General features: G+C 46.2%; 1 protein-coding gene across 1 annotated transcript in view; it reads left to right on the top strand.

Annotated features, from left to right (window-relative positions):
* The first annotated feature begins 8,942 nt into the window (after positions 1-8,942).
* LOC139754338 (chaoptin-like) overlaps positions 8,943-17,905 on the top strand; it is a 364,266-nt gene continuing 355,303 nt past the window's right edge. Inside the window, exon 1 of the mRNA XM_071671683.1 lies at positions 8,943-9,432. The gene's annotated coding sequence lies outside the window, so the exon portion shown is untranslated. The remainder of the gene's footprint in view (positions 9,433-17,905) is intronic.

Genomic DNA, 17,905 nt, shown 5'->3' with positions numbered 1-17,905 from the left:
TGAGCAGGTACTTAAAAAAGAGAAGGTGTGTGTGTCATGATATCAGTGGCAGTGATGATCAACAAGACCCACAGGCGAGCGTTTCAGTGGCAGTGATGATCAACAAGACCCACGGACGAGCGTTTCAGTGGCAGTGATGATCAACAAGACCCACAGTTGAGCGTTTCAGTGGCAGTGATGATCAACAAGACCCACAGACGAGCGTTTCTGTGGCAGTAATGATCAACAAGACCCACAGACGAGCGTTTCAGTGGCTGTGATGATCAACAAGACCCACAGGCGAGCGTTTCAGTGGCAGTGATGATCAACAAGACCCACAGACGAGCGTTTCAGTGGCAGTAATGATCAACAAGACCACGGCGAGCGTTTCAGTGGACAGTCAGTGCAGTGATGATCAACAAGACCCACAGGCGAGCGTTTCAGTGATGATCAACAAGACCCACAGGCGAGCGTTTCAGTGGCAGTAATGATCAACAAGACCCACAGGCGAGCGTTTCAGTGGCAGTGATGATCAACAAGACCCACAGGCGAGCGTTTCAGTGGCAGTAATGATCAACAAGACCCATAGATGAGCGTTTCAGTGGCAGTGATGATCAACAAGACCCACAGTTGAGCGTTTCAGTGGCAGTGATGATCAACAAGACCCACAGGCGAGCGTTTCAGTGGCAGTGATGATCAACAAGACCCACGGACGAGCGTTTCAGTGGCAGTGATGATCAACAAGACCCACGGACGAGCGTTTCAGTGGCAGTGATGATCAACAAGACCCACAGGCGAGCGTTTCAGTGGCAGTGATGATCAACAAGACCCACAGGCGAGCGTTTGACCTCGTATGAGGCAAAGTGATATTTTTTTTTTCTGTTTGTCTTCAACAGGATCGTTAAGATGGGGGGCTGATCTGCCAAGAACAACAGGTGAAAGCAACACAATAGATCCGTCTATGTATAAACTCATCAGATACTTCTTGTCTTGGAACCTCCGTGGTGTGGTGCCTCACGTTGTTACCCATGACACATTCACGGGCCGCCCTCTTGTCAAGTGCGTAGGTTTGAATCCTAACCGCGGCACTCGGTCCACAGTCAACCCAGCTGTTCATCCTTTTTCCAAAGGCCGGTCGATGAATTAGACACTCGGCTTAAGCGAGGGTAGATATACCACGTATATAGATGATTACGGTATTTAGTTGCCCTTGAAAATATGAAATTAAAGAGAGTCCATGACTGATAATATTTGCCTCTCCTTTGTTGCATATAAAGTTCAGAGATGTTCCTCCTTATGGTGTGTGTCTGTCGGACCTTTTCTACTATCACTACCCTGGGAGGACCAGATGGTCTGTTGGTATCTGTATTTCCTTACACACACACACACACACACACACACACACACACACACACACACACACACACACACACACACACACACACTTAACACACACGGTAAAAGTTTTGGCAGTTCTGTGCGTCAGGTGGGACACAGAGCAGAGTGGTTCGCCCGCTTGTTGAACATCTCCCCCTGATGTTTGTTGGATGGTTTGGGGGCCGGGGGGGGGGGGGGCTAGGGGGGGTTCCTTCTCTGTTCTCAACTCCCTCCCCCCTTCCCCTTCCCCATTACACCTCGTCTTAAGTGATCCTCATTCTCATTCATTCATCCTCTGCCCAGATTGACATCATTTGCCCATCTCCATTCCCTTTACAGTCGCGTCTTTCTCACCATCGCTTCTCTCTCTCCCTCCCTCTCCCCCCCCCCCCTCTCTCTCTCTCTCTCTCTCTCTCTCTCTCTCTCTCTCTCTCTCCTCTCTCTCTCTCTCTCCCTCTCTCTCTCACTCTGACACTCTCTCTTATCTTCGTATTCAGACCCGCCTCACTGCAGATGGTAGTCGGCTCGGAAGTCCAATTCTCTGTAATGGCTCATCTTTTATCTCTCTCTCATTGTGTCACCGACCGACTCGTGATAATCTCCAAGTGGGCCCGCCCGTTCGTGTTGGCATGCATACATACATCTTGTGTTGAGCGCCATATATTGTCCTCCGCCAGTCACACGCTCCCGTCGACTTTGCCAGCCAGCAACCTCCCACCACCTCACCTTCTCACGTACGTCATCCATCACGAATGAAAAAACTGTGTCGCTACCGGACTGTCAGAGCTTAACCTTACCTCCCACCAGCCAACCTCACCCCATGCTCTGAATTACCCCCCGTTTTCTTTGAGGTTTACTTTGTACTCCCGTGCTCTGTGTCAGCCGCGCTCCTCACTCAACCCCATTTTTTTTTCCTTCATTCTTCCGCTTTTTGAAACATCTCATCTTCCCCCTTCATGATGTATTTCCTTATTTCCAAAATCGCCTCCCGTTTCCGGTACTTCGGAAAGTCTCTCTATAATTTCCTCCGTTAAAAAAATTCTTATCATTTCATCCATATCGATATTATCAGTACAATTGGTATGGTTGTTTGTTCCTCTTGATAGACATCTGTGTCTCCCTGTACGTACGTAAGGGTTGGGGTAGAGGGGGGGCGCTGTTCGCTGGTAGCGCCGTAAAACGGATGGAAGAGACTCGACACTGGAGGGTTGGTTAGAGATTGCACGTTGCAGGTCGCTAGTGGTGTTGGTCGTCGTCTTCGTCGTCTGGTTGGCCCGCTGGAGGTGACGGTGCCTGTGTGGGGCGTGTTGTAGGGGTGTGGGGAGAGGAGAAGAGGAGGAGGTGTTCAGTGGACCAGGGAAGGTGGTTTGTTGAAGGCGCCATTGCTCGTGGGATGTTTGGATGAGAGAGGGAGGGGAGGTTTGAGAGAGAGAGAGAGAGAGAGAGAGAGAGAGAGAGAGAGAGAGAGAGAGAGAGAGAGAGAGAGAGAGATGCATCGATGTCCTTTACAGACTGTATGTATCTTGACTGCGCCGCGCCCTCTCTCTTTCCCTCACACCAGGCACGGGATCATGTGCCTACCCTAACATCAACAGCGGTGTGTGATTTGCACACACAGGAACACACCAGCACGGGTCCAGGACGCACTCAGCCACCACACACTCCCGTCCCACTGCTCCCGCATCCCTATTCCATCATCATCATCATCTCTCTCTCTCTCTCTCTCTCTCTCTCTCTCTCTCTCTCTCCTGTCTCCCGACGTATTCCCCCCCCCCGTCACCCCCCTTTCTTCCCTCCCGGCTAAGACGGGGAAGTCATGAACGAACCCCATGGGAGGGAGCAAAGGAAGGATGGAACAGACTTTCTGGCCTACCCAGCTAGCCTCTCTCTCTCTCTCTCTCTCTCTCTCTCTCTCTCTCTCTCTCTCTCTCTCTCTCTCTCTCTCTCTCTCTCTCTCTCTCATATCTCTCTTGTCCCATCGATTCATCATCTGGACTCATGATTATCTGCATTTCATTCATTCGTGTTCATCCCACATTCGGAAAGATATATATATATATAGTCTTCCCTGCGTCGTTTCATTCACTACTATTCTTCGTCCAGAAGGTTTTAATGTCGTATTTGTCTGTATTGCCTCCCGACATTCCGTTCTCTTCCACATCCCTCTCTCACACAGGAAGCCGTAACTTAACTTTCGTCATACAGTCAACAAACTTGACACAGTTGTTTCACAGCATCTGGAGGATTGAATGGCATTAACAGCCATAACTTTAGTTAGGGGTTCTTGCCTGAGTTATATAGCACTTATAATGGGAACCCTGAGTTATATAGCACATATAAGAACCCTGAGTTATATAGCACATAATGAGAACCCTGAGTTATGTAGCGCATGTATTAAGTCTAAACCTGGAACTTTATACCTACCTCATGCTTATCTTGGGGGAAAGCTCCACTTTTGGCGATGGAACTTGATAAGAAAAAAAAATGTCTTAATGTTTTTCCAGACTATTTATAGCTATTCGTATTTCACTGCCAGTGAGGGCGTGTTTACACTGCATGCAACACGGGTGTGTGTTGCACGTAGCAGGAGAGGAGGAGGAGGAGCGGGTCTCCTCGCACACTGCACCTTCAGGCAACACACAGTTGTCCCATGCAACACGCCTCTGATCATTAGCATAGCGATTATCATTTACATTTGGTCTCTGCATTACAGCAATTACTCCATCTTACCTCACTAAGTTCCGCACTTCAGCCGGGCTAATTACGCAAGCTTCACATTATTTCCTGTGTGTAATTAGTTTGCCTCTGTCTAAACCAAACTGTTAGCCCCCAATCGCAAGTCACTTTTGTTGTCAATCTTGTGCATGATTTAAATGTAATGACATATTATTCTACTCATTTTGCTACCAGTTTACCCTTTTACAGTTGAGTCTATACTGTCCATCGTGGTTGTTCTCCCCCTTCCCCCTCCATCTATCCCTGAGACCACCACTCCATCTATCCAGGTTCGTCCCATCTACTGTCCTTACCCAGACCGTCGACGCTGGTCCGTCCCGTCCACTATCCCTGACCACATTATCTATCCTGGTTCCATCTAGTTTGGTTTGTCCCATAGTATCCCCAGCCACACCATCTATCCTGGTTCCTCCCATCTATCCTGGTTCCTTCCATCTATCCTGGTCCCTCCTATCTATCCTGGTTCCTCCCATCTATCTGGTTCCTCCCATCTATCCTGGTCCCTCCCATCTATCCTGGTTTCTCGCATCTATCCTGGTTCCTCCCATCTATCCTGGTCCCTCCCATCTATCCTGGTTTCTCGCATTTATCCTGGTCCCTCCCATCTATCCTGGTCCCTCCCATCTATCCTGGTTTCTCGCATCTGTCCTGGCCCCTCCCATCTATCCTGGTCCCGTCCCATCTATCCATTTTACTCTGCCCCCACATATCCCTGGCTACAGACCCCCCCATCTATCCTTGTTTGCCCCCACGTATCCTGATTGATCCCATCTATCCCTGACACTTTACCGCCTTCCATTTTTAGCCTCAACTATGATAAACCTTCCCACACCCCACCAGACGAAAGGAAGTAAGAGGAAAAGAAAGAAAGAAGAGTTGGATGTGATTCTCTCCCTCCCTCCTCTCCGCACACGCACCAAGCCCCCCTCCGCCCACACTCTCTCTCACTGTTTATGCAGGAGTCCTTACATCCCTTTAATTCATCTCTTTAATTCACCATTGACATTTACCGCGATGAAAACGGGACAGCCGCACCCGTAACACAGACATCGACGAAAACGTGAGACCGTTCGCCTCCTTCTAGTGTTTCAGTCGTGACGTGTCTCGTGTGGTTCATTGTACGCGGAGGAATACGTAGAGCGGCGCGTTACAGGAAAAAAAAAAAAAAAACAAAGCCATCGGACTCAGTGCGGCCTGTAATCAGCCAATTATAATTACGCATAAATTACATTACAGAGCAATTGATTAATATGAAAATTTATCTATCGCCCGGTAAATATAAACCCTCTCCAGTAATTAGTATTCGCATATATTGTAATTATTTCTGAGTCAGTCATATGTATTATTTATATGGTTGACTCTTATTGGGTACTCGACTATATATATATATATATATATATATATATATATATATATATATATATATATATATATTTTTTTTTTTTTTCATACTGTTCGCCATCTCCCGCGTTGGGGAGGTAGCGTTAAGAACAGAGGACTGAGCCTTTGAGGGAAATCCTCACTTGGCCCCCTTCTCTGTTCCTCCTTTTGGAAACTATATATATAAAGGGCCAGTGGTGCTAGGTAATAAAGAATTTATATAATGTACATCTTTACACTCGAGGTATTTCATAACTAGTTTGGCTTTCTGTTTCCCCCCCCAGACACTTGGAACATTGAGTTTAGAATATATTGTCTTCTGCAACGTTCACAGTTAATTTATTTTATATACATTTGTTTTCATTTTCACTTTCCTCTTTATTCATGCGAAGTTCTTCACATTTTGTTTTTTTATTCAGAGTTGATCATCATTCACAGATGACTCGCGTTCCTCTTTCTACCCAGACCAATCTTCCACCCACGTCCCTCACTCACCCTGACATTCTTCCAGTGTCTGTCTTCCGGGCGGGTGGCTAGGGTACTTCAGCCACACACACACACACACACACACACACACACACACACACACACACACACACACACACACACACACACACACACACACACACACACTCACATATATACACGCGTCCCTGGATAAACTTTCTCAACATTAATCATATCAACTCATTTATTCCACTGAGATTACATTAATAAGGAAGAGTCTTGGAAATATTCTGTGTACAAGAGAGTTTCCAGAAGGCTCACCATACTCGGTTTATAAACGTTCAGTCCAGTGAAACAAAAAGTTTTTTTTTTTTAACGAACCACTTCGTCTGGTACATGCGATATCTTACTTTCAGTGTAACTCAAACGTCTGAATAAAACGTAAGTTCTTAAAGGTTACGGTAGAGAAATTAGTACGTTACTGACACCCAAATTTTATTTCTTCGCCACGTGTGTGTGTGTGTGTGTGTGTGTGTGTATGTGTGTGTGTGTGTGTGTGTGTGTGTGTGTGCGTGTGTGCGTGCGTGTGTGTGTGTGCGTTGCGGGCAGAGAGTTTTACACTGGTGTTGCCCCTTCTCTTAACCTCGTGTATATGTACCATAAAACGTGTGGACACACACACACACACACACACACACACACACACACACACACACACACACACACACACGCTCCGGCCCTCTTAGTCATCTTGTACGATGTACGGGGTGGCGATGGGAATGAATTAAGGCAGACAGTATGAATTATGTACATGGGTATATATGTATATGTCTGTGTGTGTGTGTATATATATATGTGTACATTGAGATGTATGGGTATGTGTATTTGCGTGTGGGGACGTGTATGTATATACATGTGTATAGGGGTGGATTGGGCCATTTCTTTCGTCTGTTTCCTTGCGCTACCTCGCAAACGCGGGAGACAGCAACAAAGCAAAATAGATAAATAAATAAATAATATATATATATATATATATATATATATATATATATATATATATATATATATATATATATATATATATATATATATATATCACAGGATACGTCAGGGTGTGTTGACGTCCAGAGTGTCATGGAGGAGTGTAGGTCATAGTGAGACACATGATCCTGGATTTCCCTCCCTTTTTGCAAATGTCATGCGCTTGTAAATTCCAGTCAGTCGCTCTCTTCCAGACCCAGACGGACACAGGCCCTGCCCGCCCCGACCCCCTGACTGTGATTCGAGACGAGCGATGATAAACTTTTCAAAGTGTAATGCCGAAGTTTGTTTTCCATAACCCACATCCATTAGTTGCAGTCTTCGAGGGTGCACGCACTTACTGTTTGTCTTCATCTGGGATGGATATTTTTCTTGCTGGATGGAGGTGTTATTAGAATGGCTATTGGCATTGCTCTCGCGTGAGAAGTTTGAAGTTTTTTCCCCCGTATTTTTTTACTTTTTTTTTCTTTAGTAACGTTCCTTAATCCAAGAGGGATAAAGTATTTATGAACTAACGAGTATGTACCTTTTTTTTTTTCGTCGAAGAGTTTTGTAATTTAATTTTCATAGAAAACGCTGGGGAACGTAAATATCTGGCGTGTTTACACTCGTCTTTGCCATCATTTTTTCTTCTTCAGGAAGGCTAAAGATGCCGCTTCAGGAGGTAAGTACAGGACTTGCTGGCTGGCACCATCCTGTCTGTCGTCCTTCCACCACCTGGAGCACCCACCTGCACCCACCTGGACCGTTTCTACCACTTACACCACTAGCTTTAGTATCACCACCTTTTTTTTTTTCCGTTGAGACCAGAACCAATGATGTCACCACTACAACCACTGCCTCATCGACAACCACTGCCACAGCTACTACCACTACCTCAACTGCAGCCACTGCCACAGCTACTACAACTTCCACTCCCAACACCATTACCATCCACACGACTAATGCTGCCACCACCACAGCCTCTACCACCAGCCTCTGGAACCTGCACAATACCACCTGCACCACCCACTACTACCACCACCCACCACTACCACCTCACCTGCACCACCCTCCACCTGCACCACCCACTACTACCACCACCCACCACTACCACCTCACCTGCACCACCCTCCACCTGCACCACCCACCACTAACACCACCCACCACTACCACCTCACCTGCACCACCCTCCACCTGCACCACCCACCACTACCACCTCACCTGCACCACGACGACCACCAGTGTCCCCTCCGTCGGTACGACCACCTCCACCACCACGACCACCACTGGCCCATGATTGACATCACCACATTCTGCTGACACGTTGCCCATCCCTATGGCGCTGACGTCACCGTCTTGACATCGCCTTTCCTTCACCGGCATGATCAGCCCTCCGTTGATGTCATCCCTTCATAGACATCATCCTGTATTGACCTCAGTATGTTCCACGAACATCATCACCCCCCCCCCCTCCCCTCCCCATGGATATCACCACGCCACTGACATCACTCCCCCCTTCACCGAAATGACCTCCACGGACATCACCAGCCCTCCGCAGACATCACCAGCCCTCCACAGACATCACCAGCCCTCCACAGACATCACCAGCCCTCCTGCACCACCCACAGTACACAGCCATACACCTCACAAGCTATGGCAGCCACGCCATGCACTACGGGGCAGGGCAGGGCACGAGTCGATGTGGGAGGGAGGAGGAAGAAGGAGGGAGGGTAGTGGTGAGCCAAGGCCTGTTTGTGTGTGTTTGGGGAGGAGGAAGAGGAGGAGGAGGAGAGAGTATTGTGGGCAGGTGGGCAAGGCAAGGCAAGGCAGGTCGCGGGTGGGTGGGCGGGCGGGTTGGCTTGGCTTGTTGGCGGGGTGGGAGAGGGGAGGGGGAGGGGGCGTGAGAGAGAGAGAGAGAGAGAGAGAGAGAGAGAGAGAGAGAGAGAGAGAGAGAGAGAGAGAGAGAGAGAGAAGGCGCGGTGGCAACGTACACCGTATCGTCAGTTGCGTCCCAGACAGGCATCTGAGCGCACGGAGGCGCGCGCGTGTGCTGCTGCTCCTACCCCCTGAGTCGAGCCTCTCGTACACACACACACACACTCACTCACTAAACTGGACCTGACCCGTCGTGTCCCATGGTACACGCCCCCGAGGGTGGTCACCACCTGACCCGAAGCTTGAATTAAGACCCTCTTCTTTTTTCTCCCCCTCCCCCTTCTCACACCCACCAACCCCTCACTTTCCCCTCCTCCCCCTCAACCTCACCCCCAACAAGATCCTTTAACTACTAAAAATACTCCTGATGACAAGAGAGGTTTAATTAACTGGATAATTGATTATATATATATATACGTTAATATATATATATATATATGTATATGTATATGAATACATACATGACAGTTTATGGTAATTGTTGAAGGTTGATAGGCGAGTGAAAGTTTTGCCACCAGCGACACCTCGAGAGGATTTTGACCTCGCGACGTTAAGGTAAGTTGGACGATTACCCCACACCACCACACCCCCTCCCTCTCGTAACTATGTCCCGCCCCCCCAAGTACCCTCACCTGCGGGAAGTGGAAGGGAAAAGTGATCAAAGAAAAAATGGAAATATTTATGTCTATGCTTATGTACGAGAGTTAGATTTAAGGGATAATGATTATGTAGTCATGTATCTTATCGGTGACCTGTGGTATATGCATACATTATCTATTCATATATATATATATATATATATATATATATATATATATATATATATAAATTAGATGATTTAAATCCTTGCTGGTAGACGTGGAGGAGGTTGATGTGTGTTGAGATTAGGTAGAACGAGGAAGAGTTTTAGCTTTGGTAAAGTTAGGCCCCATCAAGGAAAAAGGGGAGTTGAGGCGCTCAAGAGAGTCAGGAACTTTACCTGCAGACCAGGGGATTGAAGTCCGTGGACTTGGGCACTTAAGTTCAAACGCAGAGGGGGTGACATAAGTTCAGTCGGAGGATGGGGTAGGGAGGCTCAAGTTCAGAGAGGTCGGAGCTAAAGAGATGAGAGGGAGGGAGGGAGGGGTATACAATCGTGTCTCTTCCTCCCCTTTTCGTGAGTGATCTACGACCCATCATTTTCGACGATGTGATTGCCTCCTTCGTCACTAATCCGTGCTGCACAGAACCCTAAAAGGAAAGAACAAATATTACATGTATGTAAATCGCCAATCGAGGTAAGATAAAAAAAAAAAGATAATCATATCTGTAACAGAAAAGATATCTCACAGAAAAGATATTTCTCCAGACTTAAGACGAGAGAAGTCTGGAGGGAGGGAGGGAGAAGTGTGCGGTTGTGTGTGCCATCATTGTAGTAGGGAAGATGGCCGAGTTGAGATAGGACGCGAATATTTTTTCCCCCCTCTTTCCGAAAGGTCTGGCCAGTCATGGTATAAGGGAGAGGTAGGGGGGGCATAGATACGCAACCATCAGGACCAGGCTGTAAAACTAGACCCTATTTAGGGAGCCCCTAGGGACGTAAATGTTGTCAGTCTAACCCTCGTTTTCTACTTCAAGGTTTTTGGTTTGACATTTCACTTGGTGTGTGTGTGTGTGGGTGGAGGGAGGTAGGGGAAGAGAGGGAAGAGATTGTGTTTTGCTTGTTAAACACTGAGAGAGGAGATTTCCCTGTCCTTGTGGGGCCGAATACAATTTTCGTTATCTGTGTCGCTTCTTTCCATTCCCCTGCTTCTGGCACACCCTGCCGACGACCCCCTCCTTGCCTGTTATATCAACATGATTGTTTCCTCCGAGGAAGAGATAACTTGGTCCACAACACTAGCCAGCCCTTCACACATGAATTAGATAAAAAAAAAAAAAAGAAAGAGATATTCCAGATCTGAAAAAAAGAAAATCTCTTTATCGTGCCGTGTGTTTTTCAAGTCCGCCCGCAAAGGTTTCAAGCAATTGCCCCACACAACGCTGTGTTCATCATCGTGGGGATGACATAAGCTGTGTCGTTTTAACGCATTCATACGGCGGTACATGTCCTTCGTGAAGAACGCGGCATTATTCCCAGACCTGAGTCGTTTGAACTCCGTCGGGTGTCGCCGAACGCAACTTTGGGCCCGTCCCATTCGTCTGGGCTTTTAAAAGGCTTAGGCGGACTGCCCTGATGGTGTCTATATTTATCCTTTGGATAGACAGACAGACAGACAGATAGACAGACATAGATTGATAGATAGATAGATAGATAGATAGAGAGAGAGAGAGAGAGAGAGAGAGAGAGAGAGAGAGAGAGAGAGAGAGAGAGAGAGAATGTGAACTCGACGTTTGAGTTAAAGACTTGATTACATGTCGGACAGCTTTCTCTAGATGGCCGGCACCGTCCACTACTCTAGCCTGGTCGGTTCCAGCCAGCCATCCAACCCCCTGCTCTCTCTCTCTCTCTCTCTCTCTCTCTCTCTCTCTCTCTCTCTCTCTCTCTCTCTCTCTCTCTCTCTCTCTCTCTCCCCCCTTTTCTCTCAAGTCTCCTGTGTTCAGTTTGGCTACGGTCCGCCTGATATCAGAATTAGGGAGGGAATACTTTTCTTGTAAGACTCAAGAATATATCCTGTAATATATATATATATATATATATATATATATATATATATATATATATATATATATATATATATATGGCTCCGTTGGGAACTAAGGTTATGAGTTAATTTAATTTCTTTTTTAATGGGGAAAATTTAAAGCATATATTCTGCGCTTTATGGAATATGTCGGGATGTGTAATCTTGGTTTTCTGCCTTTAAAACAGTTGACATTTCTTTCTTTAATTACCTCGCCATTTTCTTCAAGAAGTCATTAATATATATATATATATATATATATATATATATATATATATATATATATATATATAGAGAGAGAGAGAGAGAGAGAGAGAGAGAGAGAGAGAGAGATAGAAGATGAGGGGATCACTTTTCACAAACACTGTGGAAGAAGAAAAATATCGTAGGGGGAAGGAGGAGGAGGAGGATTCACCGAGTCTCCTCCCCCCTACCAGACGCTGGCTGAAAACAGTTGTGGAATATTATTTTCCCCCCGTGGTTATTCTGAATACCTCTCCCTCCCTCCTCCAGTTATACGTACCATCAAGCAGCTGCTCAGCTGTGAGTGGCTGGATCTCTCTCTCTCTCTCTCTCTCTCTCTCTCTCTCTCTCTCTCTCTCTCTCTCTCTCTCTCTCTCTCTCTCTCTCTCTCTCTCTCTCTCTCTCTCTCTCTCTCTCTCTCTCTCTCTCCACGATATTTATTAGACCGTGGTAACAAAAAAAAAAGAAAATGATAAATAGGAAATGGGTAAATGAACGGCGTCATTACGTCACTGGCGTAACGGTCCGGCGGCGGCGGTGGCGGTGTCCGAATTCGTGGAAGTAATTGTGTGAATTAATTAATTGATGTCTGGTTTATTGTCTTATGTTATAATCGTCCCATTTTTATGTCCAATTATATATATATTCGTTTATACCTTGTTGTTAAAGCTTTATAGTAATTATTACGTAACTTTTCAGTACATGAACGAATGTAGAAAGACACCGTTGATTACACTGTGTCATTCGGACACATACCAGCTGACTGACGTAAACAAAGAGTTGCCAAACATTGACAGACGGGGGGGGGGGGGTGGAGGGAGGAGGGGGTTAAGAGAAAAAGAAAAGAAACTAATATTTTTGCTTACGTTCGTTTCGCTGTCAGTAAACTTTGCTCTTAAAGGGAAAGAAAATGTCGCTGAGTCTTCGGTTTGGTGTAGTCTGGCCGGCGAAGACCCCCCCAAGCTGTGATGTGTGAGCTGATGTTGTGTTCATTGCAAAAAAAAAATGGAAGAAGAGTTGACAGGTAGATTTCAGTGACGTAATTCCAATCAAGATCCGGTCCCATTTTCCGTTGCAATGATCATTTTCCGGCCCGGAGTGTTTTTTTTGTTATGATTTAAAGTATATTATTATTTTTTGAGCAAGACTAAACTCAAATTTTTTGAGAACTTTATATTTACATATTGGAAAGGATCACACAATTTTGCGCGTGATCAACATTTTCTTATGAGTCGTGTTTCATTTTCCCCGTGGACTCATAGGAATATATATATATATATATATATATATATATATATATATATATATATATATATATATATATATATATATATATATTGTGAGTTCGACCCATCAGAATATATCGATCTTGTGGGGTGATCCACATAGTTTCGTTCAGGTGACGATATCCACTGATTGAGGTGCCATACAGACACTAGATCCGCCAATCAGAGAGTCACGTTGATGAGGTCCGACACACCAATCAGAATGTCCCTTGTGGCGAGATACACGAATCAGAGTATCTCTTGTAACGCGTTTACGCCAATCAGAGTTCCTCTTGCGGTGAGATTCACCACCAGAGTCTGAGTGGCGAAATCCACGAATCAGATTGCGTTGCGTCTAGATCCACCAATCAGACTTGCGCACGTCGCGAGATCCACCAATCGGAATCTTTCTACGTTCGGGAGACCCACTAATCAGAATCTTCCACGTCGGGAGGTCCTCCAATCGGAGCCTTCCACGTCGGGAGGTCCTCCAATCGGAGCCTTCCACGTCGGGAGGTCCTCCAATCGGAGCCTCCCACGTCGGAAGGTCTACCAATCAGAATCTTCCACGTCGGGAGGTCCGCCAATCAGAACCGTCCACGTCGGGAGATCCACCAATAAGTCTTGCCCACGTCACATTTACCATTAAGGAGGGGGTGGGGGTGTGCACTTTACTCCCTCCCTCTTTACCGGCAACAAAATAATGCGACTTCTGAATTTATTAAGTCAATTTTGGAGCAGTAATAGAAAACGCATGCACAATATCCACCCCCATCCCCCCCTCACCCCCCACTAGAAACTGTAAAATATAACGTAGTTTGTTATAAAATGCAAATTTTTAAACTCTGAAATCCCGAAAGGTAAGAAATTACCAGGAGGCCGTTTTCTATTCGACATTCATAGACTCTATCGGGAGAATGAAAATTGTTTAAATATCCATTCTCTTTCCTGCTCGTCTGAGATGTAGATACTATTTCTTTTTTAAAGATGAATAAGTATTGACCATTTTACTTGGATATTTATGGGTTAATTAGCATTATTTTCATGCAGGTGAGCACAGAGACGAAATTAGAAAACTTGAGAGAGCGTTTTTTTTTTTGGGGGGGGGGGCGTTCATAATTGAATTAACGAACATGATCGTACGATCCTTCAGCAGGAAGGTACGACCTTCAGGTAACGTCGTCCTAGCCTTTGACCTGACCCTTAAGGCCATCATGTCCAAGGGTCGTACCGTCGTGCTCAAGGGTCGTACCGTCGTGCTCAAGGGTCGTATCGTCGTGCTCAAGGATCGTGCCGTCGTGCTCAAGGGTCGTACCGTCGTGCTCAAGGGTCGTATCGTCGTGCTCAAGGATCGTGCCGTCGTGCTCAAGGGTCGTACCGTCGTGCTCAAGGGTCGCACCGTCGTGCTCAAGTGTTGTACCGTCGTGCTCTAGGGTTTTACCGTCGTGCTCAAGGGTCGTACCGTCGTGCTCAAGGATCGTACCGTCGTGCTCAACGGTCGTACCGTCGTGCTCAAGGGTCGTACCGTCGTGCTCAAGGATCGTACCGTCGTGCTCAAGGGTCGTACCGTCGTGCTCAAGGGTCATACCGTCGTGCTCAAGGATCGTACCGTCGTGCTCAAGGGTCGTACCGTCGTGCTCAAGGGTCGTACTGTCGTGCTCAAGGATCGTACCGTCGTGCTCAAGGTTCGTACCGTCGTGCTCAAGGGGTTAAATGAAATTTGTAATGCGTTCACCGTAGACTTTCGCGTCTTTCATTTTCATTTTAGGTCATGGTATTGGAGTCTGGCGGACCTGAAGCAGGTCAGGTCATAAGAGAAGACCATGTGTGACCTGAAACCTTTACCATGCCAGGCCTTCAGGTCACAGCAGAGAGTAAACCTGAACCTCGATCAGGTCACGATTCTTAAGGAGCACCAGAAGTGACCTGGTGAGATTTAGCAGGTCAAGGAATCAAGAAGAACCAGGATTGTGAATAGGGTCAGGCTGTATGGACGAGAAACCGAACGTGACCTGAAACCCAACCAAACAAGGTCACGGAGAAGGTAAAGGCTGACCTGACACCTAACCAGACTCTGGTCTCTTGAACCCTCAGACGACCTGATATAACCCGTCAGACCAAGGACGTGGAAGAAGAGACTGCTCATGTTCTCCAGCCCCTCTTAATAACATTTGAGACACACCTGGAGAATAAGAGACCCAAAGTATGTGTTATTTCTAGGATGGGAATCCAGCCCACTCCCTCCCGTAGGGTCAGCTACGTTGCCGGAGGAGAGGGTCAGTAAGGATCCTTCCAGGTCTTTCCAGTCGCATATCGATGAGGACAAACCTTATCTCTCTCTCTCTCTCTCTCTCTCTCTCTCTCTCTCTCTCTCTCTCTCTCTCTCTCTCTCTCTCTCTCTCTCTCCCCCGCTGAATCCCTTCCCTTTTTTTTTTGGACCTCAATTGAGCGAAGTCGTTCGCAAAAGTCAATTTATCAACTCGCTGCCTCGAGCCCGATCTCTCTCTCTCTCTCTCTCTCTCTCTCTCTCTCTCTCTCTCTCTCTCTCTCTCTCTCTCTCTCTCTCTCTCTCTCTCATGCACATTGGCATGCATCCAACGGTTCTGTGACTTGTTATCTTTGCTGTTCTTGGATAATTGGAGTCTTACATCCAAGATCATTTTTTTTCCCCCCTCTTTTACTTTTCATTAATCTTCGTCAGTAGGACGTGCAAATTGATAGTGATCACTGATAAAGAGATAAGGACCTCCTCCTTGTTATCCTTCGTTTATCACCGTTTATCTCCGGCCATTCTTACACTCCTTTCCCATCTACGTGCAAGAGGGAAGGAGGGAAGGGAGTTTAGTTTATACAGGCGTCTCCTGTACGGGGAATGAGGCACATAAAACTTGGGGTTCCCAGCACGAACGTGTATGATAACCAAGATATGGTTTCTAACCCCTTGCTACGTACCACCCCCTAGAGACTCTGAGGAGGTGGGGTGTGGGGTGAAGGAGAGGGACGCCTTCCCATGTACCGTCTGTCTGTCCGTCAGCCATTATCATATACATATCTCAGTAACTCTCGTTAGTACGAAGCTGTGTACTTACAAGACGTCGTAATGTTAGTTGTCTCGAAGGATCCTAGTCATCCTTTTTCGCAGGCCAGTACGACTACCTACCTAGCCCTACCTCCCCCCTCCCCTTTCCCCTCTCCCTCCTGTGAAATAAAAAAAAGAGAAAGGAAAAACGCAGGTCTATTATCTGGCCAGTTAAACATCTGAGATCAATGGCACCCGTCGCTGAGATAACGCGACCTCCTTCGCTGAGACAGATCGAGTCATTAATCCTAGGCAAGCTGAGAGCTCTGAGGACCTAATTAGCATATCCGGTAGGGAGACCTTTGATATTCGGTGCAGAGATTCAGTTCGCGATCACTCCTGCCTGAGCTGAGATTTTGCTGAGGATAAAAGAGAACGGGGGGGGGGGGGAAGAAAAAAGAAAAAAAAGAACCACGAAAGTTAGACGTAAGTAATCTTAGAGTTTAATTTATGCGAAGCTAAGTCTTGTGTTATCATCCGGGATTTTAGCTTTGGTGAGCTGTGAGCTGACTTTACTTATGTGGAAGTTTTAAACTCGTACTTCATTAAGAGTTGATTCATCCACTTGTGAGTCTGGGGTACCAGGAGTTGAGATGATTGAGCTGAGAGTTTACTCTGTCTTCCAGGGAGAGTTTGCCGCTGAACTTGGAGTATAACTATGCACTGCTAAGTTGGCTCCTGAATAGTAGAGTTGAGACTATCCTGCAGTGAGATGACTTTGCTCAATACAGGAGTCTTTAACTCTTCTGTTGTCCTGGACAAAGTAAAGTTTTACTGAGCTAGGACTATACTGTGCTGAAAACTGACTCTACTGAGCTGTTAATGTAGCCAAACTACGCTAACGTTTTGACTCTCTCAGGGTAAAAATGGATGAATGCTGCGTTGAGGTGGGGACTGAACATGAGTCACTGAGTATTCTCCACCCTGGTCGTTCATGTTTAGAAATATACGACAAGGTTCCTAACTCTGCAGACCTAAGACTGATGCAGGATTGAACCCTGATAGGCAGGTAGTGGAACGCAGTGTGGGTAGATGGTGGAAGACGTTGAACTCCTGAGTTCCAAGATTTGACTTCAGAATAGTCTTGATATTGCAGACATGTCAGGTCAGCTAACTCCACTTGCAATTAAGAAATCGTTAAAACAGTGAAAGGTCTGATCTATGGGTAGAAATTATACTCAGAAGAAACTACCAAGTAATAATGAATTATCATGTTCATACTGGATAATTGTTCTGTATATATATATATATATATATATATATATATATATATATATATATATATATATATATATATATATATATATATATATAATTTTAGTTTGTGTTTGCATTGGGGAGAAGTAATGATAGATAGATATCAAAATACATAGCTATGCGTTAGAAATACATTGATATAAAACCTTAACCCCGAACTCTTGACACACACACACACACACACACACACACACACACACACACACACACACACACACACACATAGCAACAGACAATAAGGACCAGCGTACTCACAACATGGAGGGTGGGGAGGTGTGTGTGTGTGTGTGTGTGTGAATTACTTGAAAAGTTTGTAATTAAGCGTGTCAGGTGTTGGTGGTGAGGTGATGTGTTGTTGTTGTTGTTGTTGTTACTGTGGACGGCAACCCTGGAGTCGGTACACCCCACCCAGCAAGGACACTCCACACCCTCCCCGTCTGCAGCCTCCTCTAGCTAAACTCCCCTACACACACACACACACACACACACACACACACACACACACACACACACACACACAC

This window comes from Panulirus ornatus, chromosome 2 (assembly GCF_036320965.1).
Source record: "Panulirus ornatus isolate Po-2019 chromosome 2, ASM3632096v1, whole genome shotgun sequence".
NCBI classification, from domain to species: Eukaryota; Metazoa; Arthropoda; class Malacostraca; order Decapoda; family Palinuridae; genus Panulirus; species Panulirus ornatus.
This window is presented reverse-complemented; position numbering and strand designations above follow the sequence as displayed.